The sequence below is a fragment of the Marmota monax genome, unplaced genomic scaffold, assembly GCF_021218885.2.
Source record: "Marmota monax isolate L192 unplaced genomic scaffold, Marmota_monax_Labrador192_F-V1.1 WCK01_AAM20220418_F8-fsc00019, whole genome shotgun sequence".
Classification (NCBI taxonomy): Eukaryota; Metazoa; Chordata; class Mammalia; order Rodentia; family Sciuridae; genus Marmota; species Marmota monax.
The window spans coordinates 20,829,662-20,855,746 of record NW_026695242.1 but is presented as its reverse complement, the minus strand read 5'-3'; positions in this window follow the sequence as shown (position 1 = coordinate 20,855,746).

Here is a 26,085-nt window from a genome sequence, read left to right as displayed (position 1 = left end):
AAGGCAAGAGATTGAGTTACAGCAAACAGGGAGGTGTAGCCCAGTCCCATTGGGTGATGCCCACTCCCAGAGCTGCACTTTCTTGCCAAGTGAAGGTGAGGCTCACCTGCCTCGCACTACTGATGCAATGCCAGTTCCACACCCTTATTACTCAAGGCTAAGGGCACTTGCTCAGCTCCTGTTCAGGGAGGCCTGACATTTGGTTTATGACATTTTTGTCTATTTTCCAAGGTAGGAGAACAGCATCTTCAAATTTTTTTACTTCAAAATTATCTTTTCCTTTGTAGTTTGTAGTCAAACTTCCTTGGGCTCCTTTTGCAAGGACAATTGTGATTATATTTAGGATTAGAATTAGCCAGTATGATTATTACCATCTCAGTCTCCTTAATTTAATCACAGTGGCCATTTCTCTTTCTACCACACAAATATACACAAATTCTATATTCCAGGGCTTAGTACTTGGATTTTTTTTTTTTTTGAGACTGTAAGGTGGGAGTCATTAGTTAACCTAACAGATTTTAAACCTTTAAATCAGAATCAATATGTTGAGTCTTTTTCAACAGAATTTGAAAACTACAATAGTTTTTTAAAAAATCATTTTTCAACTCTATTGTGACAAGCTACTTGTAGCTTTATTAATCTGCTAATATTTTTTAAAATACTGTCTTATATTAAATTTTAATTGAGTAAAGATATCCAAATAAATGAAAAGCTACAAAATGCACAATTACCTAATACTATTAAAAAACTTATCTTTTGACAATAAGACTCATTGAAACACTGGTTTTAGTATTGCAATGACATAAAGAACAAGTTTATCAATACCTATGTGTTAATAAACAACATTGCTCTATTCTGAAAACTATAGTTTAAACCAGAATTGCCAATATATGATCTGTTTGCTAGCTTATTCCAGAACATTTTCTCAGACAAATAATGCAGTGGTTTAATTATGTCAGGCAAGAAGAATTGTTGAGAGCCACAGCCAAGTTGGGATGGCGCCTAGCATTTTGCAGTACTTTTGAGTTCTCGTGGAGTTCCGGTTGAGTTCCTGTTGAGCTCTCACGGGGATTCCTGGAGAGTTTGTGTTGGTTGGTGTAGTTCCGGTGGAGGGAGTTCCGGTTGGTGTGTGGTGTGTTCCTGGAGGAGCTGCGTGGGTGGCATTCGGGAGAGTTCCCAGGGAGTGTGCTGGTGGAGTTCGGAAATAAAGTTTGTTCCTGCTTGAGTGGCTCATGATTGGTGCCCAGCCAGACTTTGGCATTTGGTGGCCCGTGCTGGGAATGCCTGAAGCTCGGAGGTAAGTCAAATTTCTCACCCCTGAGGGAAGGCGAGAGAATGGGTGACCATTTCAAAAAACAATGTGTTCTTGTTTTGATTTGTTTTGTTTTTGTTTCAAGCTGCCTATCCCTAGAACTTTCTCAGGCAAACTGGGAAAAATGGTTGGCTCAAGGTTTGAAGTTGTTCGCCCCTGAGGAAGAGATAGAAATAAACCACAAATGCACGTGTCAAGAAAATAGGAAAATTGATACAACGATTTTTTGTTCTGTTTTTGTTTCATTCTGTTTCGGTTTTGTTTTGTATTATAGTAGATCAGAAATTAGAAAAAAACAAACTGAAAGAGTGTTAAGTAAATTGTTAGAGATTCAGACCATGGTAGAAGATATTTTAGATCAAGCAAAAGAGAAGGTCTCTCGAGCTTGTCAGACAGAGGAAGAAAATTTAAAGGAAAAGGGGCTATTAGGGAAAAAGTTACAACAGGAGGCTGCTACTAACAACTTTCTATCACCAGAGGGCATAAGTGTCCAACCAACAGCTCTACCTATGAGGTCCCCAACCCCCATAGTTGATAGATGGGATCCTGAGACAGGACCTCAAAGATTGGCATGCCCTGTACTTGAGCAGGCAGGAGGGCAGCGAATTCACCGTGCTTTATATTTCAAAACAGTGAAGCAGTTAAAGGAGGCTGTAACAACCTATGGTCCCCAAGCACCCTTCACTGTAAGCATGGTCAAATCCATTACCAACTTGGACATGACGCCAGCAGATTGGGATAGTATGTGTAAAGCTGTGCTAAATGGAGGGCAATATTTGTTATGGAAGGTTGCCAATGAGGAATTTTGCACGGAGACGGCTAGGCAATATGCAGCAGCCGATTATCCTCAGAGAAATCTAGATATGTTGTTAGGAAAAGGACCTTATGAGGGTCAGCTGCAACAAATTGCATATGATTCTGCCATATACTTACAAATTGCTGCAGATGCAGTTAGGGCATGGAAGACTTTACAAGGACATGGAGATTTACAAGGTCAATTATCTAAGGTAATGCAAGGAGCTAATGAACCTTATGCTGAATTTGTAGACAGGCTTATTCAAACAGCTACCAGAGTTTTTGGGGCTACAGAGCAAGCAATGCCATTAATTAAACAGCTAGCCTATGACCAAGCAAACAAAGGGTGCAGGGAGGCCATTAAACCATGGAAACATGAAGATTTAAACACATATATTAAATTATTTAGTGACATTAATGAACAAGGGCAAGAGCTTAATGCAGTATTACAAGCTTTTGTGATGTTTAAAGATTCTGCATTTAATTTATTTTCCGATAGTCAGTATATAGTTAATGCGATAGTATCCCTTGAAGATGCTGGTAGGATTTCTCCTTCCTCTACTGTTTTCTCTTTGTTTTTCACTATACAAAGTCTAATCTGGGACAGAAAAGATCCATTTTTTATAGGACATATCAGAGCACATACAGGATTGCCTGGAGCCCTTAGTTTGGGCAATGATTTAGCAGATAAAATTACACATACATACAAATTTTCTCTACACTAGAAGAAGCTACAAATTTTCATAAAAGGTTCCATGTCAATGCTAATACTTTACAAAAGCATTTTAAAATAACTAAGGAATAAGCTAGACAAATAATAAAACAATGTCAAAATTGTGTGACCTTTTTACCACAAGTTAATCTTGGAGTCAATCCTAGAGGTCTGATACCTAACCATATTTGGCAGATGGATGTCACACACTTGCCAGAATTTGGAAAATTAAAATATTTGCATGTTACAGTTGATACTTCTTCCGGATTTTTGATGGGCTTCCTTCATGCCAGAGAAAAAAACTAAAGATATTATAGTTCATTGCTTACAAAATTTTGCCACTGTGGGTGTTCCAAAACAGTTAAAAACAGATAATGGCCCTGGTTATACTTCTACCTCTTTTAAACAATTTTGCTCATCATTTGGCATCACTAATATAACAGGAATCCCATACAATCCACAGGGACAAGGCATAGTTGAAAGAGCTCATCAAACTATTAAAATGTACTTATTAAAGCAAAAAGAGGGAATTGGGAAGGGGTATATATCCCCCAAAGATAAACTTAAAATAACCCTTTTTACTGTAAACTTTTAAAATTTGGATTCATCAGGACTTAATGCTGCGGAAAGGCATATGTGTCCAAAAAATGTGCATAAGCCCAAGGTAGTTTGGAAGGATATTCTAACAGGACAATGGAAAGGTTCTGACCCAGTGATTGTCTGGAGTTGGGGTCTGTTTGTGTGTTTCCACAGGAAGAACAGCAGCCGATTTGGATTCCAGAGAGATTAACTAAAGCGATTTCTACAGACCAAAAAGAAGATGAGTTGGCTCAAATCCATAACAGCTGATATCCGTACATCTGCTACAATGGTTCTCCCACACCTGGAGGCTAATGAATAATGAACACAATTAAAGCCTATTTCAAATGTAATATACCTTGGGGCTTGCTTGTGGGAATATCTTCAGACCCATTATGCAAGTTACAGGAAAAAGGATGGGATATCCAAAGAAGAGTCAAACCCAGGTTGTAACCAGGATGCCTTTTTCAATACCCATTTTATTATTGCCTTTTCCCACATCATGAAGTTCTAATTTATTTTTTGAGATCATACAGACCTAGGTTAATGTTTTTGTGATCAGATCTATTTTTTGACTGTGGAGTTTTTAAACATTGCAGTGGAGATTTCACCTGTGTAAAGCTACAAGGCCTTTACTATTGTCTTATGTGTTGTATGTTATGTGTGCACACTTCTGTTTTGTGTTGTATGTCTGTATGTGCATATGTCCATATATTATGAGGAGCACTCATGAAAAAATGGATCCGAATATTTTTTTTTATTCACGTGATTCAAATGGTTTAATTTAAATTGGGTAAACAGCTGTTGAGGATTGTTTTAATAGGTGAACAAAAAAGGAGGTTAACAGATTTGTCTGTTTACTTTCACATTTTCTTTTCATTATATTTAATAATTCTGTTCAGGATAATGTAAATTGTTCAGAAAATTGTTTTCTTAGTGCCTGTTGGAATGTTACATAATGTTTTTTTAGCCATCATTGCCAGAATTCCTATCTTCATCCCAGTGCCAGTCAAGACAAAGATAAAACTAAACTACAGCTTTTTTGATAGCTATCACAGTAAACTGTATAAACTGATGCATCAATGAATAATGTAACTCAACAAGTGATGCACAATCAAGAAGTTGATTTACTTTGGGAGGAAATGGGCATATTAATAGATTCCTCTGCTTTGAACTGCTTGCAGAACTTGCCTGGACTATGTATCACTTATATGCATTATGAAGTATCTGTTGGTGCAGCGAATTGTGGTAGTGCTGGGGTATCTTTGCTGGTGGTGTCATCGGTGGGTACAATTTTCCAAAAAGAACCGTCATTTGGCTTGGTGTCATGGCATTTTGCATCCTCCTCCCTTCTGCTTGTGATGGTCTAAAATTTGGGGGCCAACAGAGGTGAGGGAAAGATCCTCACCCCTCCACTGGCACCAAGGCCAAATTTGGGGGCCAACAGAGGTGAGGCAAAGAACCTCACCCCCCCACACTGGTGCAAAGGCCTATCCACAAGTATGGCTGTATGCTGGGCCAGTAGTCAGTGACGGGTAAGATCCAATTGCAATGGTACCAACCTAAGACAGGAGGCTGACGCCTTGAGTTCAGCTCATCTGGTGACAGGTGAGAACCATATGTAGTACTGGACAACCTAAGACAGGCATGGTCCCTAAGCCACATTGCTTGTTGTTTAATTAAACAGAAGGGAGGAGATGTTGAGAGCCACAGCCGAGTTGGGATGGCGCCTAGCATTTTGCCAGTACTTTTGAGTTCTCGTGGAGTTCCCGTTGAGTTCCGGTTGAGCTCTCACGGGGATTCCTGGAGAGTTTCTGTTGGTTGGTGAAGTTTCAGTGGAGGGAGTTCCGGTTGGTGTGTGGTGTGTTCCTGGAGGAGCCACGTGGGTGGCGTTCGGGAGAGTTCCTGGGGAATGTGCTGGTGGAGTTCGGAAATAAAGTTTGTTCCTGCTTGAGTGGCTCCTGATTGGTGCCCAGCCAGACTGCGGCAAAGAATGTAGCCAAAATTATTTTTTTCTTGTGTTACAATTTTTAAAATCTCTATAGACAGTGTTGATGTGATGTATCAACTGATTCAAGGTCTCTATGCTCCTATAGTTTAGCTTTATTTGGCCATCTCCTCATTCTCTTTACACCTAAAATTCTTAAACAAAGATTTCCATGTACTTTATGAGTTTCCTACTGTTTCTCAAGACTTGCCATAAATCAGAATTACCTGAAAAATATTTTTATGAATAAATTTGTGTGTGTGTGTATGTGTGTGTGTGTGTGTGTGTATAGATTTCCAAGTCTTACTTAGGTGTGCAATTTTTAGGAATAAAATCGGGTGCTTTCATTTTTAAGGATGGTCCCTGTGGTATTCTGATTTAACAAGAGCAACTGACTGAAGTTTGCTTTAGGTCTGATCTGAAAAACAGTCCTTTCTTAGACTTTAAAATGTTGTGTAAAGTCTTTACATTATTCTGTATGTTATAGGGGCTTGCAGAAGTGTTTTTATAGGGTATGTAGCTCATTCTAATACATTCAGGTTTACAATTGCATTGTCAAAAATACCATGTGCTCAAGATTTCAAACTTAGTCATTGTTATTCCCTAAACCCTGAGATCTCTCCAAGTGATGTCATTGCCATAATGTCCCAGAAAGATTGTCCTCCATACATTCCTTCTACAAATGTCTGTCTACTTTTCTTGATCCTATGCAAAAATGTCTTTAGACTAAACCCTATACCCCACATTCATGGCCTGCATTTTAATTCTAATTGCCAATTATTCTTGAATTGTATTTAGTGGATCTACATTAGCTTTTCTTTGATCTTTTAAAAGAATTAAATTAATGAGTGTAAAAATACATAGGCAGGGCTGGGGTTATAGATCAGAGTGCTTGCCTAGCATGTGTGAGACACTGGGCTCGATACTCAACAGCCCATATAAATAAATTTTAAAAAAATAAAGGTTCAACAACAACTAAAAAAAATGAAAAACAAAACAAAACAAATAAAAATCCACACAGACAAGAGATTTTACAAAATTACATTTTACCCCTGATTAAGGCTAAATCAGAGTAGTTTAGTTTAAAGCATTGTAATATATCACTTTAACTTTTCCTTATTCAAACTGAATCTCTGCATTGTAATTGCATTGGCTTTTCCTATAATCTTCCCTTTAATTTTTACATGCCTAAATATATGAGTTTCTTTAATCCTAGCCTACATCTATCTAGAAAAAAATCTTAATCTCAAAGACGGAATCTGAAGGGGGTCTAAATTTGCCAGAACTGACACACAAAATAATTACCTTCAAGTCACATATAAATGTTACGGAACATCTCAACAGTCATCTCAGAATTTCAGAGTGATCTAACTTCCATCTTCCTTTCATCTGAAAGTAACTTCTACATCATTGGTTCACAGTCCATTTTTTCTAAGGGAAGTTCCAGTATTGATTCACAATCTCCCCTTCCACATATAAATTATATAGTATTTTCTTATAGTGAAGTTTTGGAGGTTTTTTGGCCAACTTTATTTATTTATTTTAAATTTCAAGATAAATTAAAAGGAAAAAACCTGAAACAAACAAGCAAAAATCCATGGTCAACTTTGCTTCCCCCCACACACCTTTTTTTTTTCCTATTTGGGAAGGCAACCAATGTTTATTCACAGATTTGGAACAGGGCTATCCTAGTCTTTCTTTATCATATTATGTTCTTCTGAAGCCTTGGGCATCCTTTATAATTTTAGGGGGGTATCACACTGATCATCATATTAATTTACATGCTAATTTTACATGAAGTTTACAAACATTCTGTACACTCTAATAATTACAAATACTCACAAAATAGAAAAAAAAAATCTAAGAATATCAATCCCTAACATCAAAACAAAGGACAAGTTATTATTCGTCACACATATTAATACCAAGATAGTGTCCTGAACTTAATGAGTCTTTTCATGCTTGGAACTCCTTTTAAGATGACTCCTTTAAAGGATATTATACAAAATTGGTTCTAGCCTTCCCAGTGCTTAAACATGGGCCCATGAAGGGAATCACAAAAAAAGCAAGATTGTCCTTACATTGTCAGATCTAGTGATTGAAACTGCTACAAGTCCAACCTGCCAGGATCAGACACAGATACAGCGTGATCAACAGAGCAGAGACAACTAATGGAGCCAATCACTTTGAGTTTGATTACATTGAACTGGTTCAAATGGTTGAGGGTCAGTAGTACATCCTCATTGGAATTGGCACCTGTCTCAGGTTTGGGTTTGCTTTTCCTGTCTCATTGCCTTTGCCAGAACCATATTCTAAGGATTTCTTTAATGCCAAATGCATAAAATTGATACATCCTAGTTATACATAAAAGTGGAATTTATCATAGTATATTCATACATGCACTTAACATAGTTTGGTCAATTTCATTCTGAAGTTTCTCCCCTTTTCTATTCCTTCCCCAGTCCTCCCAATCCATTTCCACTGCTCCACTGTTCTCCCTTCTATTTACATGAGACCCCTTCCTTTTTGAAAAATTCCTTATTTCTCTCTTGCTTCAGTACATGAGAGAAAACATTAGACCCTCACTTTCTGACTCTGGCTTACTTCATTTAGCATGATGCTATCTGCCTTTTCTGAGATGCACTTCCATTGACAATAGCAAACATTTAGAGTTGTGAATTATGAACAGAGCTAGAGGAGTGGGAGAAGATTTCTATTCAGAAACACATAGGAAGGGGGTAGGGTCAGAAAACTTAGCAGACTTTACTGGCATTTAATTTTTTTTTTATTTGTTGTCCCAGGAATTGAACCCAGGGATACTTACCCACTGAGCCACATCCCCAGATATTTTTTATTTTTTATTTTGAGACAAGGTCTTACTTAGGGCCTTGTTAAGTTACTGGGGCTAGTTTTGAACTTGTGATCTCTCTGCCCTCAGCCTCCCAAGTTTCTGAGATTCAGGCATGCACCACAATGCCTGACAATTTTCTTTTATTTTTAAAACCAAAACTTTACAGTCATTTTCATGGAGCTATTAGAATGAGCTTCCAACTGTAAAGCATGCCAAAACCTCCATCCACACCATTGTAACTGTACAGATCACCAGAGCCATTTTATCTTACAGTCTATTAGACCTTCTATAAGTTTTAATGTCCTTAAAAATATCGAGAAGAGTAGAAAATAATATTTTAACTTTGGGTAGTTCTTTCAATGAGAAATATACAATTATCACACAGGTTTCCAAAGCCCCAGAGGGTATGAATGTACACTAATTAAACAAAAGCATTGAGCAAGGCATTGAGGATGCAGAATAATTCCATAAATGCAGAGAATTACAGTAAAAATTAATATGACCTTGCTTGACCTCTGTGAGCTGTCAACCTAGTAAGTCTAAATTAAGTTCATCCTTATAAGCTATACTAATAACCCAAATCTATGTATGTCAGAATCATCCTCCCTAAAACAATTATATATTTGCCCAATGACATCTACAATTTTAGAATTAAAATGAATGCATAAAATTAATGTTTGAGAACCAAGGACAAGTCTTTTCCAAAACCACAAATTAAGAAAAAAATAGTTATTAGAACCAATGTCCTCCAGGAAGTACTATAATATATTGCTTTGCAATTCAAACTTTTAGGATGGACAAATTTGTTCAAATTCTAGTTGCACAGCTTAATATGTAACCTTTAATAATTTGCTTAATTGTCTAAAATTTAATTTGTCATTTTGTAAAGTAGGTTAATAATACAACAATCTGATAAAAAATTTGCAAGATTTAGATAAGATGGTACCTGTAGTGTAAAACCCTACTGTCTCAGTTCTTGGCACATCACTATCATTAAATAGATGTTAACTGCCTCCGAAGATTGGTAGTTACTTTCTGATGTTCAAGTGAAAGATCTTTTCACTCAATCACAAATTCTACTTTTTGCCTTGAATTTGTCCAGGCAATGGCACTTGATAAATAAGGGGGGACTAAACTGTCTTAGTGGCTTCTGTCACATTTTATGTACTGAATTGACCTTACAGTTGATACTTAACTGCTTTAACTGCTGCATCTAAGAATATCCCAAAAACTACAGTTAATTCAGTCAATAATTCTGCTTCTGGTGTGCAAGTGGGGAAGACTTCAATTAAATGTAAATTAGGAAACTATATGAGTAGAAAATTTTAATATTGACCCAGATAACTTTTTCCTTTACTCAATATTTTATGATCGGATATGTTTAGACACTTTTATTCATCAACTTCAGTATCAATCAATTACATATCTTACTAAGATCAGTAACTTTCTAAGATGAAGTTAAATATCAATACAAAAAAAAAGAATTTTAGCAGATAAGTTCTATTTGATTTTGCTAACTGATTAACTGCAGTCTAGGGCAAATCTGAACAAGCTCTTCTGCTTCACGAGAACACCTTTTGGTATAAAAGTCAAAGTTAAGAATGGATTTAATAAAAAGAAAGTAGAGCAAGAAGAGATGTTTTTCCACAAAAATAATTCTAATTTTCTGTTGCTGCTCTGTCCAACAGCTCTCCAAAAGTAATCTATATCTAACTGCTCCTTCTGTTTAGGGGGACTTTTCCACAAATTTAGAGAAAGAATTTTCACATAGAAAAAAAAATCAAATACTACTTTTCATTCATTACAAATTAGTTTAAAGAGAGTTGCTGTAGTACATTTATTTAGTAATGGATAAAGCAATAAATAAATAATCTTGAAAATTGTATGTAAATACCTAATGCTAACTATAATCAGAAAGATGAATTTTTCAGAACTAGAATGAAGAATCATGGTAATCTGAAACCAATTAATAAATAAAATAAGTGAATAAAGCTTTCCTCAATTACCTGGGCATATATAGAACAAATTATGTACTCTTATAGAAGTTCTCAACTCATTGCTGAAGTTTTTCATTTTACTCAACAGATACAGAGTAAAAATTTTGTGGAAAAAAATCTTATGTAACTAAAATATATCAATAATGATATTGAAGACTTATTGAAAAATTATGTTTTTCTATATCTCAGTAACCTATAAAATACATAAGCATTTCTTTTGTCTACTAGTATATTCTTTGAAAAAATACTGGATTGCTGGATCTGTGTGAATTTTCCCCTATATGATTTTATTTTTTAGCTTCAATAACCAAAAAATCATAATCACTCCTATCATTTTCTCTGCCAAATTGACATGGAAAGAAACTTCTTCTTTAGCCTACAAAAAAAAAAAAATAGTAGTCTCCATATTAAATAATGCAGCCTAGAATGCAAACCAGAAAGTGTTATGAATGCACAAGATCTTGCAAGCAGACATTATGGCATAATATAAGCCCTATCATAATAACACATAAAGTTGATATATAAACACCATCATATTTTGAGGGAGAAGCATATCATACCATTTGTGTATTACATATTCTGCACCTAAAAAGGAAAGCCATTCGATTGTTTTCATTAACCTTTCCTTCTTACAGAAGGGCAAAATCAATAATAAATGTATTCAGTCAACCAAAAGGCAATTTCAAGCAATTTCTATTGTGATTTCTTTTCCATAGCTTTGTTTTATTTTTTTGCTTTTGTTTTTGTTTTCATTTCTTTTTGGTCTCCTACAAAGTCTAGTGAAAGTATAATCTGTTCAGATATAAAACCTCAGATCATGGTAAATTTTCAAAGACACTGAGTGAATTCCTCTATATAGGAAGATAATTATTTGTCTAAAGATACTCATTTCTTTAAATTATAAGGCTATATTTAGGTCAGCAGGTTACTGATATGTCCTAAAAGATTTTGTTTTTAAATAATCTAGAGTGTTGACTTGAGTGTTATAACCATTTTCAGTCCAGTTTTATGCCTGTTAAGAGCCACTGACATAGAAGCAATTTTTATCCTTTTGGTTTACTGGTTTTATTACCAGCCTTGTTCAAAATATGCAGTGATAACATTCTGTCCATTATCAGCCAGCCAGTAATAATTTCAGTTTAGGTAAGGTTTTTATGAATGTTTCAGATTTTTTTTTTAGAGAATTGCATATTTCTTGCAAACACATCTACATTTAAACAAAATCTTGTTAAGGCATTTGTCTATTTTCCAAGTAGGAAATTCAAATTCTATATGCTCAAGCTGTTCCACAGCAAAAGGTTGTCCTGATAAAGGTAATATTTTTAAACAAAGAAATACATTCTTACGGCAATTCACACAATTAAACAACACAAATTTTAAAAGGAGAACTACCACCTTTCATCATAGCCTTCCGTATCTTTAGCCCTATCTTATTTATTTATGCTCCTAAAAGTAGCTGACTCCAGGCTTGGGTTGTCTGTGGTGTTGCCTGGGAAGATGGCCTTTCATAATGCATCTGGGTGCATACTTTTGGCTCCATTTCATCCATGACAGCTACTTTTAGGAGCATAAAAAAACTAGAAGAAAGAATAAAATCAATAAAATGATGTATTAATAAATGAAAAGTTTAATAAAGAGATATAAAACTTAAATTGAAACCAAAAAGAAATTTAATGTTTAGAGTACAGTCACTGAAATGAAAATTTCCCATTTGAGTAAGCAAAAGAAAAAAAAATCAGTAACCTAAAAACAGAGCAACTGAAATTATCAAGTTTGAGAATGAATCAAGAATTGAAGACAAGTGAAAAAGGCCTTTTGGACTTCTGCTATCATGAAGACGACCACCATAAACCCTCAGGGAGTCTGAAGAGGAGACAAGATAGAGAAAAAGACTACATTTGAAAGAATTTGTAGAAATTATGGTGGCAAATATTCCAAATTGGTTTAAAGGAATGATTATAAGACTCCAATAAGCCTGATATACTCCAAGTAAGATGTACTTAACAAGAGCCAGAGAGAGACACCTTATAATCAAACTGTCAAAAGCCAAAGTCAAAGGGATAAACATTGTTTGTTTTTTAACATTCAAGGGGTGCTCAATAAGATTTTCAGCAGATTTGTCATCAGAAACCTTAGAGACCAGAAGGAAGTGGGCTGACATAGTCAGAATGTTTAAAAAAAAATGTCCAGCAAACTCTCCTTCAAATATAAGTGAACAAATCGAACTACTACCAGATAAACACAATCTGAGGAAGGTAATTATCATTTGACCTGTCCTATAGATTTAAAGAGTAAGATAATAGAACTCAAAGTTATATGAAGAAAAAAAAGATCTCAGTAAAGGTAAATCCACAGGTATTTTTATAATTTGGTGTCATTGCAACAATTGTCTGTAACTCTACTTTTAGTTGTTACATGATTTGAGACACAAATATTTATTTTAAAATAACCTAAAATTTAGTCTTATTATAATTTTATTTATAAAAATATTTTGTTTTCTACATGATGTACTAGATCAGTACATTATGAAACGAAGTTAGTGTGTGCTTTTGAAAGTGCAATGTACAAAGATGTAATTTTGTGACATCAATAACTAAAAAGGGCAAAAGCATACCTGCAAATGAGCAGAGTAGTTGTATGTTGCTCCAGTTAAGCTAATATAAATTCAAATTAGAGTGCTAAATCCTGGTATATTAAATGTAATCTGGTTTAGTCAACTTTTTCACTGCTGTGACTAAAGAACCCGACCAGAACAACTATAGAAGAGGAAAGGTTTATTTAGGGGCTCACAGTTTAAGAGGTTTCATTCCATAGATAGCAGTTTCCATTCCTCTGGGCTGCAGGTGAGGCAGAACATCATGGAGGAACTGTGTGGGAAGCACCTCACATGGTGATCAGAGAGCAAAGAGAGAGACTTCACTTTCCAGATACAAAATATATACCCCATAGCCACACCCCTAATGAAACACTTCCTCCAGGCACACCTCACCTTCCTGTAGTTACCACTCAGTTAATCCCACCAGAGATTAATTGAGTGAATCATTAATTCACTGATTATGTTAAGGCTATAACCCAAACATTTCTCCTCCAAACCTTCTTGCATTGTCTCACACGTAAACCTTTGGGGGACGCCACATCTATACCACAACATAATCTCCATGGCAATCACAAAGGAAATAGTTACAGAATATACAACAAAGGAAATGAGGGAGAAATATAAATTTCACTATCAAAAAAAAAGAGAAATAAAACAACTAAAAACACAGAGACAACAATGCAAGAAATGAGGTACAAAAAAGCTATGAGGCATATAGGAAATAAATAACAATGACAAAAATAAGTGGCAGAAATAAATCTTTATTTTCTCTAAATGTAAATAGATTAAGCTGTCCTACCAAAAGGGGTTGGAAATATGTTTTGAATAAAAAAAATATGATTTACCTATATTTTGTCTTCAAGGAACTTACTTTGTATCTAAAGATATAAGTTGGATATGACACCCAAGACACAGAGGCTGTGAAAGTTAAAATCTACACCAAAGACACTACCAATGCAATTCAATTGCAAATTATCAAATGGGAGAAAATATTTGCAAATCATATATCTGATAGGGGATTGATATTTGGAGTATATAGAGAACTCCTGAAATTCAACTACAATTAACATGGTTCAAAAATGAGCAAAGAAATTGAAGAGGCATTTCTCCATAGAAGATATATATGTATAGCCAATTAGCATATGAAATTATGCTGAATGCTCAATATCACTAATCATTAGGGGAATGTAGATTAAAACTGAAATGTGATTCCACACTAAGTAACAATTGTTGAATATGTGTTGAACTATAGGTTTGTGTATTATTGGTAAGAATGTAATAACAGTACAATTACTGTAGAAAACACTATAGAAGTTCCTTCAAAAATTAAAAATAGAATTACCATATGATCCAGCAATTTCACTGCTAGGTATTTTCCCCCTGCTGCTAAGGAAAGCAGACTCTCAACGATATATTTGTATACCCATATGCATAGTAGTACTATTCAAATACTTAAAATGTAAAAACAAGCCAAGTGTACATCAACAGATGAATTGATAAGCAAAATCTATATGTACATAAAATAGAACATTATTCAACATTAACAAGGAAAAAATTCTGACATATGCTAAAATAGATGAATCTTAAAAATAGAATATTAAAATAAAATAAGTTAATCAAAAAAAGACAATGTATTGTTAAGGTTCCTCAGAGAAAACTAACATGATACATACTAACAAAGATATAAGAAGAAATTTATTATAGAAATTGAATCATGTTATTATGGACACAAGAATTTCCCCAATATGTTGTCTGTAAGTTGAGAAACTACAAGAGATGGTGGTGTGATTCAGAAATGGAAGTAGAAGTCACAGTGTAGCTGTCAGTGTCTACAGCTTGAAAACCAGGAGCTTCAAGGTCCAAGGGCAGAAGAGGGATGTTTTGATTCATGGCAGACAGATAGAAAGAGAGAATTTACCTTGCTATTGTCATTTTACTTTATTTGTAGGAGTCCCTCAAGAGATTCTTTGATGACCACTCACATTGGTCAAAGTGGACTTCTTGATTCACTCTATGATTCAAATGCTAATCTCTCCTGGAAATATCCTCACAGACACACCTGACTATTATGTTTTACCAGCTATCTGTACATCCTTTAGCTCAGTCAAGTCAACACATAAAACTAACCATCACAAACATAGTGCATAATTCTACTTATTTGAAGTACTTAGAAAAAAAATCATAAAGAAAGAAAATTAAAATGGTGGTTATGAGAACAGGGAATTGTTGAATGAATACAGAGTTTTAGTTGAGCAAGAATAAGAGTTCAGCAGATGGATGGTAGTAATTGTTACACAACAATATGGATGCATTTAATATCACTGCACTGCATATTTAAAAAATGGTTATGATGGCAAAATTAATGTTCTGCATGTTTTACCATAATAAACATATTTTAAGAGAACTTAGAACAGGCAGAAATTTTTAATACAAGTTTTTGGATACAGAATGAGTTTACATGAGTGGCAATGAGTTTTCCATCCTTGAAAATTGCACTCAACACTAGGCAATCACTTAGAGTAGACATGGAAGAAAGAGAATCCTCATTATATAAGTATCCACATGAGAGAAACTTTAATGCTGCTTTTATTCTTAAGATCCCAATTTACTAGGACTTTTTTAGTTAAGTAGCTAATAGGAAGCTGTTAAAGGGTAAAACATCTCCCTTCTTCAAGGAAGCACATATGCAGGAAGTGGGAGATGAGAGCCTACAGTGAATTAATGTCCTAGTATTCAGATACAATTTCTGTGAATTCTGAATGCTGGATATAGTTCAATCACATAGAATTTCTTAATTAGTATGCCTGTTTCTCAGTGATGATAATGTTATTCATTATTAGTACATTGAATCAAAATTTCAAGATAATCTGAGGATTGTTGTATGAATGTGGTTCTGAATAAAATATGTGTGCGGGTGATTATATTTTATACATCACTACGTGAACTTATGAGTTGCATAATAAATAAACAAATGTGGCATTAGAAAGCAGAAAGTAAATAATTTATATATCATTAAAGAATCTCCTTGAACAAAAGAGCTGCACCAAAATCTTGCAAATTTAAAAGTTTATTTTTGAAATGATGCAGAACACTTAATATACTGGTGACTCTCTTTGTTTATTTCCAATGAGTTTTACACTTTCATCTAAGCTAGTTCTACTATAGTACAATTCTAATGTAGTCTTTTTTTTTTTTGATCAATAGTCACATTAGAATCACAACAATGGCAGATTAGACCTCAATTTTTCACTGTTCATGTAATTCAAGGGAAAACACAAGAATATTTATCATTTAGTTATTAAAGCATTTGTACTTTAAAAATTTTCAACCATTCTATCTTATTCAATAATTAATATAAAGTGACCAATTCAAAGAGATATGCATTTGCTTTGTTTGTATCTTTATTAATTCGTTCCATTATTGTTTATTTCAGGAGCTAGATGTAAACAATTTTGGTTAATAACTAATAAAATGTTCAAAACTATCAGTAATAACTTCTTGAAAAGAGATTCAACATTTCAGAAACTCAAAATCTAAGGGATGCTCAGTTTGTAGCTCAGTTTCAGCTAATGACACAATTATTAGCACCTGATCTGTAACAACAGAAATCCTTGCAATCTGACTCTTAGCCAGTGGCCCCATAAATCACTCCCTTCTATGGCAGTTTTAATTTAGTCCAAATTTTTGAAATGGTTCTGCATTTTACCTCTCTAAAAGCCAGAAATTGCAAATGATATTAGAAGTCTATGCCAGTATTACCCACAAATTACCCTCCAATGATATGAACTTTAATGTGACTGAGAATACAATTCTTAGTCTATGGATATGGCCCTACCAATATCTCCCTCAGAGAAATTCAAGTCTCATTGTACAAATATAGCTCATTAGGAATCATAAGTGTCTATCTGTTCTGTTCATTTTGCTCCCAGACACCAGTTCTGAATCCCAGAATGGTACTTCTCTTAATGTAATGACTGCTGACAGGCACACATCCAGTGAGATGACTCCATTATCAAAAACATAAGTTTTACAAAATTACCACTCTGACTGCAACCACTGCCCATGCAGAACCCACAAGTTATCATTATTTGATAAGGTTTAAAATTTGATTTCACCATAATTGACAGAACTAGGTTGGAAAAAATGTGATTTTTAAAAATCATTTACCAAATGTTTTAGATTTCTGTAAAGCACTCCTATTTTTAAATTTCAAGGAATAGAATCCAGTATATTAAACAAATATACATATTTGTATATTTGAAGAATCATAAATATCTAGATGGCATTCACAAAGCAGACTGCTAAGTATGTTGAACTCCCTATATAAATATATTTTTTCTGGCTTGACACAGCACAATAATCTCAGGTACATTCAATAAATGTAGATCATAAACCTTTAAAAACTGAAAATTTTTTGTAAAGTTGTTTTTAAAAAGCTATTGAATTGTTTAGTTAATATAGTCTTTAAACATTTTTAAAGATTTTGTTTTTATTTTAAATAATTTTATGTTTTCATATTTTAAAATAGTAATTGTAATTTTAGCATTTAATATGTTCTATTTTAAAATTAATTTATTTCAAATACATTTTTAAACTTATATTCTTGAAGATAAATCTGCAATCTCTGACTCCATGGTTAGCTCTAGTTATAACTGGAGGCACAAGTGCAATTCCTAGAACAATTCATGTCAAAAACAAGGGAAGTTCTGGAAACCATGATATTTGGTATATAAATAAAGAACAAAGACCCAAGACCCAGAATAATTTAGTAAAAGTATGGGGGGGGTGGGCAGGGAGTAGGAATTAATAAAAGTTTGTCTTTGCAATCTACCCTGTGTAGTTAATATATAATGTGCAAATAGGGTAACACTGGGAGCAGGGAATATGGTAGATTACAGGAAGGAGCACTCCCTACTTGCTCCACAGTTGGAGATTCAAGCAGCAGAAGTATTGCTTCCCAACAAGGTGGGTAGCTCAGGGAATTCACTGAAATTCAACACTGGACATTAAAATCATCATAGAGACACAGAAATCCAGAAGATGTGAACACAGAACAAGAAATAATACATTAAAGATACACTGGCTTTTCTGGAGGCAGTAGCATTAGTGCCACCAGTTCACTGCAGAGGGGAGGAGCCACACAGGCAGAGAGAAAAGAAAGCGCTGTGAAAAAAAATTGGCATAGGGAAACCTATAGAAGAGGGAGGGAAGCTGATGTTAACTTACTCAGAGACAGCAGGGCAGGCTGATGATTTAAAAGTGATCAGAATCTATCAGTACATGAGCAGAATTGCAGAGTGGACCATCTGTAAGCGGCTATGTGGCAGCTTGCAGAGGTAGGAGATTGGGTCTGCATAAAGGATGTTGCCAGACTGTCCCAGCAGACACCTGTGGGCCAGAGCGTATCTGGACAAGCATGACTGACACAGGCACAGGGAGGATTGTACCCAAGGCAATCAAGGCTGGGGATACAAAGAGGAGAGAAGCTCCATATCTCTTTGTCTCTGGCAGTTCAAGCAATCAGCTGTGGAGAAGCCAGAAACTGGTTAGATAGACACATCTGTACTCCAGGTCCGATCCTGGGAAATTCAAAACCAATGTGGTGGAATAGTGAGAGCTGTGGAGGGTCCCCCACACTAAGAGTGGAATTTCCAGGAAGACCCTGGGTCCCAGATGTCCAGTAGAGATCACTATCTGCTCAGCAACAAGGGGTATGAATTTAATCTCAAATATCTCGAAACAATGTTCCAGAGGACCATCAAAACTAAACCCCAGCCACTGGAAATTTCCATTAATAATTCTGTACCTACCCCACTCTGGGAGTGCACCAATCTAGTCTTAAAAAAAAAAAAGAACCCAATCCTCAATACTCCCGAGTCTGTCCTACCCTATATGAGAAGGGAAGCTGAGAGCTATTACAACCAGCTTTGGTTCCAGGCCACACCAACTGGCAGTTTGATGAGAAACACAAAGAGGTCAGATTTAAAAGCCCCAACCCTTGATCTAAGGAGTCTGTAGCCCACAAAAAAATGCAAAGAAGGGTGCAATATTATGAAAACGAACATACATTCTTGCCAACAGCTTCGGTCATCTCAGCAGAAAAAGCCCTTCATTTTCCTTTAAGAATTTTTATCCTTTTTTTTTTTTTGTTATTCTGTGTTTTGCTTTGCTGTGTGTGTGTGTATGTGTGTGTATTCTATGTGTGTGTGTGTGTGTATCTATATGTTTGAGAACATATAGATATTTTATTTTAATCCATTTTTTTCACCCGTTTAGTTATTTCGCCTATTTTGACTTTGAAGTGGTAAATTTCATGTGGGTTTGTTTTAGTGTGATTTTTTTATTTGTTTGTTCCTACTTTTGTTTTTGTTCCTCTTATTACTCCTTTACTTTCTTCCCCCTCTAATATTCGATGTCTGTTGTTTCCTGTTGGGAGCCCTGTATAAATTATGGGTTTGTTTGAGCCATTAAGGTAGGGAAGCTGCTTTTCTGGGAACTCCTGGGTGAAATTACCCCGTTTGTGAAGGCTCACAGCCTTAGGATCAAACACAGCTGCCTGGAGATGGGTGTAACACCCACAAGCCCCAAACAACCTATTTACTACAAGATCCCTGCCACACTGAAAGCTTTGATGTACTTCCCCTTAAATAAAGAACTGGGGCCTTGTTTAGTTGTTCAGTTCCAGTTCCTATCAGGGCTGGAAGACCCATCAGGCACCTCCCTTTCAATCTAATTTTGGCTTTGTCTTTTATTCCTTACTGATTATTTCAGACATTTTATTTCCCAGGCAGCTCACCTTCACTGCTGGGGTGTTGGTAACCCTAGCAGTTCTCCCTTCCTATCTGTCTTCATTTTATTACTTTTAGTTATCTTTTATTTCTCCTTCATTATAGCCATCACCTGCTACCTCTGTCCTTCTCCTCTGTTCACTCTTTAAATATTTCAAACTTTCTCTTTCCTACATCATTTTCTCTTCATTAATGAACTATAATTTTACTGTCTATTAGAACTCTTTGGTTTGTTTAATTCCTACACATCACCATTCATGCTGTTGGGTTATTAACATGGTGAATGATATACTTGACACCTGCTGTTGAAAGCTAAATCTAGTTCACGGCTATATGCTAATGCCCTTGGTGTTAATTGCTGGCCCACCATTTCTCCTTGTGTGATAATTAGTGTTACAGATATCATAGTAGGCACCTATGTAAGGCTATATATTGGTCACTGCCACTGTTACTATTCCTCGTTACACTTATGTCCCCAAGCCACTATTTACAAGACTGAGAAATAAAATGCAACTTATGTGAGAATACATATTTTACCACATACTATTATTATATGTATCTTTACCTAAGATATTTTCATCTTAATTCTGTATATTTATTTTGTATTTATTTTTTATTGTTAATAACAAAAAAGAAATGCCCCCAAAATAATTGTATATAGCAAAGTCTGAAAATCATGGACTTATATAAAAAGCTTGACATAAGTGAATTAAGAACGGACAAGAAAAGTTTGTAAGTTGGGATCATAAATGAGGAAAGATAGAAAAGAAAAGTGGGAAAGTGTTAGAAAATGAAGTTTGAAAATTGTGTACTGGATCCTCCTGCCTCAACCTCCCAAAGTCACTGGAATTACAGGTGTGAGCCCTTGTGCCTGACTCTCTTAGATTTATTTATTTAGGAACCAGGTATCAAACCCAGGGACACTTAACCAAAGAGCCACATCCCCAGCCCTTTTTATATTTTATTTAGAGACAGGGTCTCACTGAGTTGCTTAGCGCCTCACTAAGTTGCTGAGGCTGGCCCTGCACTCAGGATCCTCCTGCCTCAGCCTCCTGAGGCACTAGGATTATTCTTTAAAAGAAAATATTTGAGGAGAGCCGCGGGCGCTTTGCTCCCATCTGCTTCCTCTTTCGCTTCGCTCCGGGCAGAGAAGCTGAGTGTGTAATCAGCAGTGGATTGTAAGTACCCAAGGCAAAGAAAGCTCAGTGCGCCCCGCCTTTTCTTTCTTTCTTTTTTTTTTTTTTTTTTGAATATTTTTTATACAGGGAGAGTTTGTGGATTGGGATTGTTGGCGGGGCTGTGGTTTCTGTGCCGAAAATCCACTCTGCGGGAGCCGCCATTTGCTTTCTGCTTGCTGTCTTGATGGCTCCGTATACATTGTCCGGCAGCCGCACCTAGAGGTTGGAGCTGGGCTGCGTGCCGAGCCCTGTCCTCCGAAGGCTGGACTGCAGCCTCAAGTGCCTCGGTAGCCTGTTCACGGCTGCACCTTCGGGCAGAGCCTGCTCTGGGGTCGTTCTGCACCCCCCTGCCAGGGGACCCGTGCTCCAGAGGCGACGGAGAGCCACGGCAGCAGCCGCTTGGGCCCCAGGGGCCAGGCACCGGGCTGAAGAGCTGCGGAGGCCAGGGCGGCTCTGCTACTGTCACACACGAGCGCAGCGCCCGTGAGCGCGGCCCAGAGACGGAGGCGACGGCGGCAGGGTTTCATTCCTAGAAATCTGGACTGGAAACAGAAGCAGCAGTTTGTATAATCCCAAGAACTTGCTTATGCCAGGAAGCTGTAAGGGCAACATGAATATTACTGAGGAGATCTAACATGGTGGCAGGTGCAGAGAGATCAAGTCTCTGACATCTTCAACTGCGTGGGCATAGGGAGCCGTAAACTGTCTAAATGCTGTTTGCTCAGGATCACTAGGCAATGCTGAGCTGACGTGGATCTGGGGTGTACAGGCTGCGCCCCTCAGAACACACACACAGAGCCTGAATCAGAGGCAATTAAGCTCCGGTTCGCCTGCTTCGTGTCACGGGCGGAGGAGATAACTGCATTGAAACCAGCGCGACAGGTGTGTAATCCCCTAGTCATCTCTCTCCACACAGCGGGGAAAGCTTAAGGGCCACTCCCAGCTCTCCTGTGAACACAATAACCAGACCAAGGGAATCAGGAGTGGCGCGGGACTCGCGGCGCGGAACTCCCGGCTACCGCTCCCACCAGTGCTGACAACTGAGGGCTCTTGCACCAGCTACCGGGGGCGTGGCAACAGGAGGGCAAGCAAATTCGCTGGGGGATCTCAGCCCCAAGCTCTACAAACTTAGGGTCTGAGGGAGGCAAACAGGGAGAGTGAGCCCAGGTGTTCATGAAAACAGGGCTCCCAGGAGCAGCAGACCTGGCGTGTAGACAGTATTGTGGTGAGTGCCACAGGTGAGCACGGCCTGGCTTGAGGAAACACAAGACAAGGCCCTAGACACTCAGGATTGGAGACCAGCCCAGTCTAGGAGAAAGAGCTGCTGCACAGTGAATGGTTCCCACCTACTGAGAGGAGAAGCTTGGCCCAGTGGGCACAGCTCCACCTACTGGAAGAGAAGTTAATAGAACTCTAGGACTGCATTTATTATTATTATTATTATTATTATTATTATTATTATTATCATTTTTTTCTTTTTCTTTTTTTCCTTCTTTTTCTTTCATTTTCAATTTTTATTTGTTGATGTTCTTTTACTTTTTTTCAATGTTTCTATTTTTTAAATTTTTTTATTTTATTATTATTTTTTTAAATTTTAATTTTCATTTTTTTATTATCATTATTATTTTTGTTAAATTTTTTTTCTCGTCTTTTCTTTCTTTATTATCTAATTTTTGTTATTTTTGTTCCTTTTGTCTTTTCATTTCTTTTCAATTTTCTTATTCCCCCTTCCTTGAATTCTACCTGCCTACTCTCACTCTCTTTAGTGACTTCTTCCCTTCCCTTCTAATATCTTTCCTCCCAAGCATCAAATAAATCTATAAGAGTAAACAGAAACTCAGCAGTCAAACAGAACAAGAAGTAACATGAGCAGCATAAAAAAGCAAGGAAGAAAAGGAGTACAAACAATGAAGGACAGCCTAAATATTCAGGAGGACCTAGAGTCAGCAGAAAAATGGTCATATAAAGAACTCAAGGAATACCTTAGACAAATGGAATGGAACCTTAAAGAAGATACGAGACAGCAAATCCAAACAGTGAAAGAACACTTTGAAAATGAATTACATAAACAGATAAAAGAAGAAGTTAAGCATCTTTATCAGGAGATAGAGATTATAAAAAAAAAAACAAAACCAAACAATAATTCTAGAAATGAAGGAAACGATAAACCAAATTAAAAACTCAATTGAGAGTATCACCAACAGAGTGGAGCAAGTAGAAGCCAGAACATCAGATAATGAAGACAAAATATATCATCTTGAAAAGAGCCTAGCCAACTCAGAAAGGCTGGTTAAAAACCAAGAGAAAAACATCCAAGAGATATGGGATAACATAAAAAAAACCAAACCTACGAGTCATCGGGATAGAAGAAGGTACAGAGATTCAAACCAAGGGAATGAGTAGCCTGCTGAATGAAATAATTACAGAAAACTTTCCAGAAATAAAAAAGGAAACGGATATACAAATTGTAGATGCATACAGGACACCGAGCACACAAAATCACAGTAGACCAACGCCAAGACACATTGTTATGAAGATATCCAATATACAGAACAAAGAGAAAATATTAAAAGCTACAAGAGAAAGGAGGCAGATTACATTCAGGGGTAAACCAATAAGGTTAACAACGGATTTTTCATCACAGACGCTGAAAGCGAGAAGATCCTGGAACAACGTATTTCAAACACTGAAAGACAATGGATGCCAACCAAGAATTCTGTATCCAACAAAATTAAGCTTCAGGTACAACAACGAAATAAAAATCTTTCATGATAAACAAAAGCTAAAAGAATTTGCAGCCAGAAAACCAGCATTGCAAAGCATCTTGAGCAAAACACTACACGAGGAAGAAATGAAAAACAATAACCAAAACCATCAGTGGGAAGTGCCTCTATAAAGACAGAGGGCGGGGGGAAAGCTAACCATGGAGAAACAAACTAAATTAAAAAAAAAAAAGAAGAAGATAAATAATCAAACATGGCTGGAAGTACAAGCCATATATCAATAGTAACTCTAAACATTAATGGCTTAAACTCTCCAATAAAGCGACATAGGCTGATAACATGGATTAAAAAAACAAATCCAACAATATGCTGCCTCCAGGAGACACATCTGATTGGAAAAGACATACACAGGCTGAAGGTGAAAGGTTGGGAAAAAATATACCACGCACACGGTCCTCGTAAGCAAGCAGGGGTGGCCATCCTCATATCGAATAAAATTGACTTCAAGACTAAATTAATCAAAAGGGATAAGGAAGGTCATTATATACTGTTAAAAGGAACCATTCACCAACAAGACATAACAATTATCAATATTTATGCACCAAATAATGGTGCTGCGATGTTCATAAAACAAATTCTCCTCAAGTTCAAGAATCAAATAGACCACAACACAATAATTATGGGTGACTTCAACACACCTCTCTCACAATTGGACAGATCCTCCAAACAAAAGCTGAATAAAGAAACTATAGAACTCAATATCACAATCAACAACCTACACTTAACTGACATATATAGAATATATCAACCATCATCAAGTGGATATACTTTTTTCTCAGCAGCACATGGATCCTTCTCAAAAATAGACCATATATTATGCCATAGGGCAACCCTCAGTAAATATACAGGGGTGGAGATAATACCATGCATTTTATCTGATCATAATGGAATGAAACTGGAAATCAATGATAAAAGAAGGAAGGAAAAATCCTACATCACATGGAAAATGAACAATATGTTACTGAATGATCAATGGGTTACAGAAGACATAAAGGAGGAAATCAAAAAATTCTTAGAGATAAATGAAAATACAGACACAACATATCGGAATCTATGGGACACAATGAAAGCAGTTTTAAGAGGGAAATTCATCGCTTGGAGGTCATTCCTCAAAAAAAGGAAAAACCAACAACAAGACAGGGATGCCCTCTATCACCACTTCTATTCAATATACTTCGCGAAACACTGGCCAGAGCAATTAGACAGACGAAAGAAATTAAAGGCATAAAAATAGGAAAGGAAGAACTTAAATTATCACTATTTGCAGATGACATGATTCTATACCTAGAAGACCCAAAAGGGTCTACAAAAAAACTACTAGAACTAATAAATGAATTCAGCAAAGTGGCAGGATATAAAATCAACACGCATAAATCAAAGGCATTTCTGTATATCAGCGACAAAACCTCTGAAACGGAAATGAGGAAAAACACTCCATTCACAATATCCTCAAAAAAAATAAAATACTTGGGAATCAACCTAACAAAAGAGGTGAAAGATTTATACAATGAAAACTACAAAACCCTAAAGAGAGAGATAGAAGAAGATCTTAGAAGGTGGAAAAATGTACCCTGTTCATGGATAGGCAGAACTAACATCATCAAAATGGCGATATTACCAAAAGTTCTCTATAGGTTTAATGCAATGCCAATCAAAATCCCAACGGCATTTCTTGTAGAAATGGATAAAGCAATCATGAAATTTCTAACTTTGAGTCTTCAAATGCATTCCCAGGAAGAAAAGATAACAGGTTTGAGGCCAGCTTGTAGTTGCATTGCTGTTGCCTCTTTAAGCCTTTGATACACTTCTGTAGGAAGAAAGAGTAAAACAGTATAAAATCAACTAATCAGGAAACTGAAAGAGTAAATTTGTTGACTCTCCCCTAATTTTAGCACTTTTAAAAGTGGATGGAATTTGGTTAATCCCATATATTCAGGTTGTAAAAGTTGTTTACCTGAGAAATAGTTAAATCAGCTAATTGATTTCCTGAATCTCCTCAAACTTCTTGAGGCTTTTCCCCCACTATGTGTTTTTATTACTGAGTGAGAAGATGCTAAAGAACTTGAATTGAACAATCTGATTCCACTTGACAGTTAACTCTGAATAAATGAACAATGACATTTTCCTTTATCCATGTCAGTAGTTTATATTCAAGAAGATGAAGAAAACACATAGTTATGGAGACTAGTATACATTCTTTTCTTAATAATAGGTTAGGGAAAAAATTGAAGTATTCTTATAAATGTAAATAAACTTTGGGACTATTCTTTTAATTTCAAATGTAATTTTATATTTGTTCCCACTGTCATTAGTGGTTATCACAAAGAGTAGCATATTTTAAAACTGTTTTATATTATTATAAATAATTGATTCAGAAATACCAAGTTTCTCAAGAAATTAGATGACCCACATTCATTCCCTGCTTTCATCCAAATGGACAAAGTTAAATCAGCTTTTCTATTTATTAGCTAGACAATCTTCATTAAGTCATTTAAATTTTCTATTAT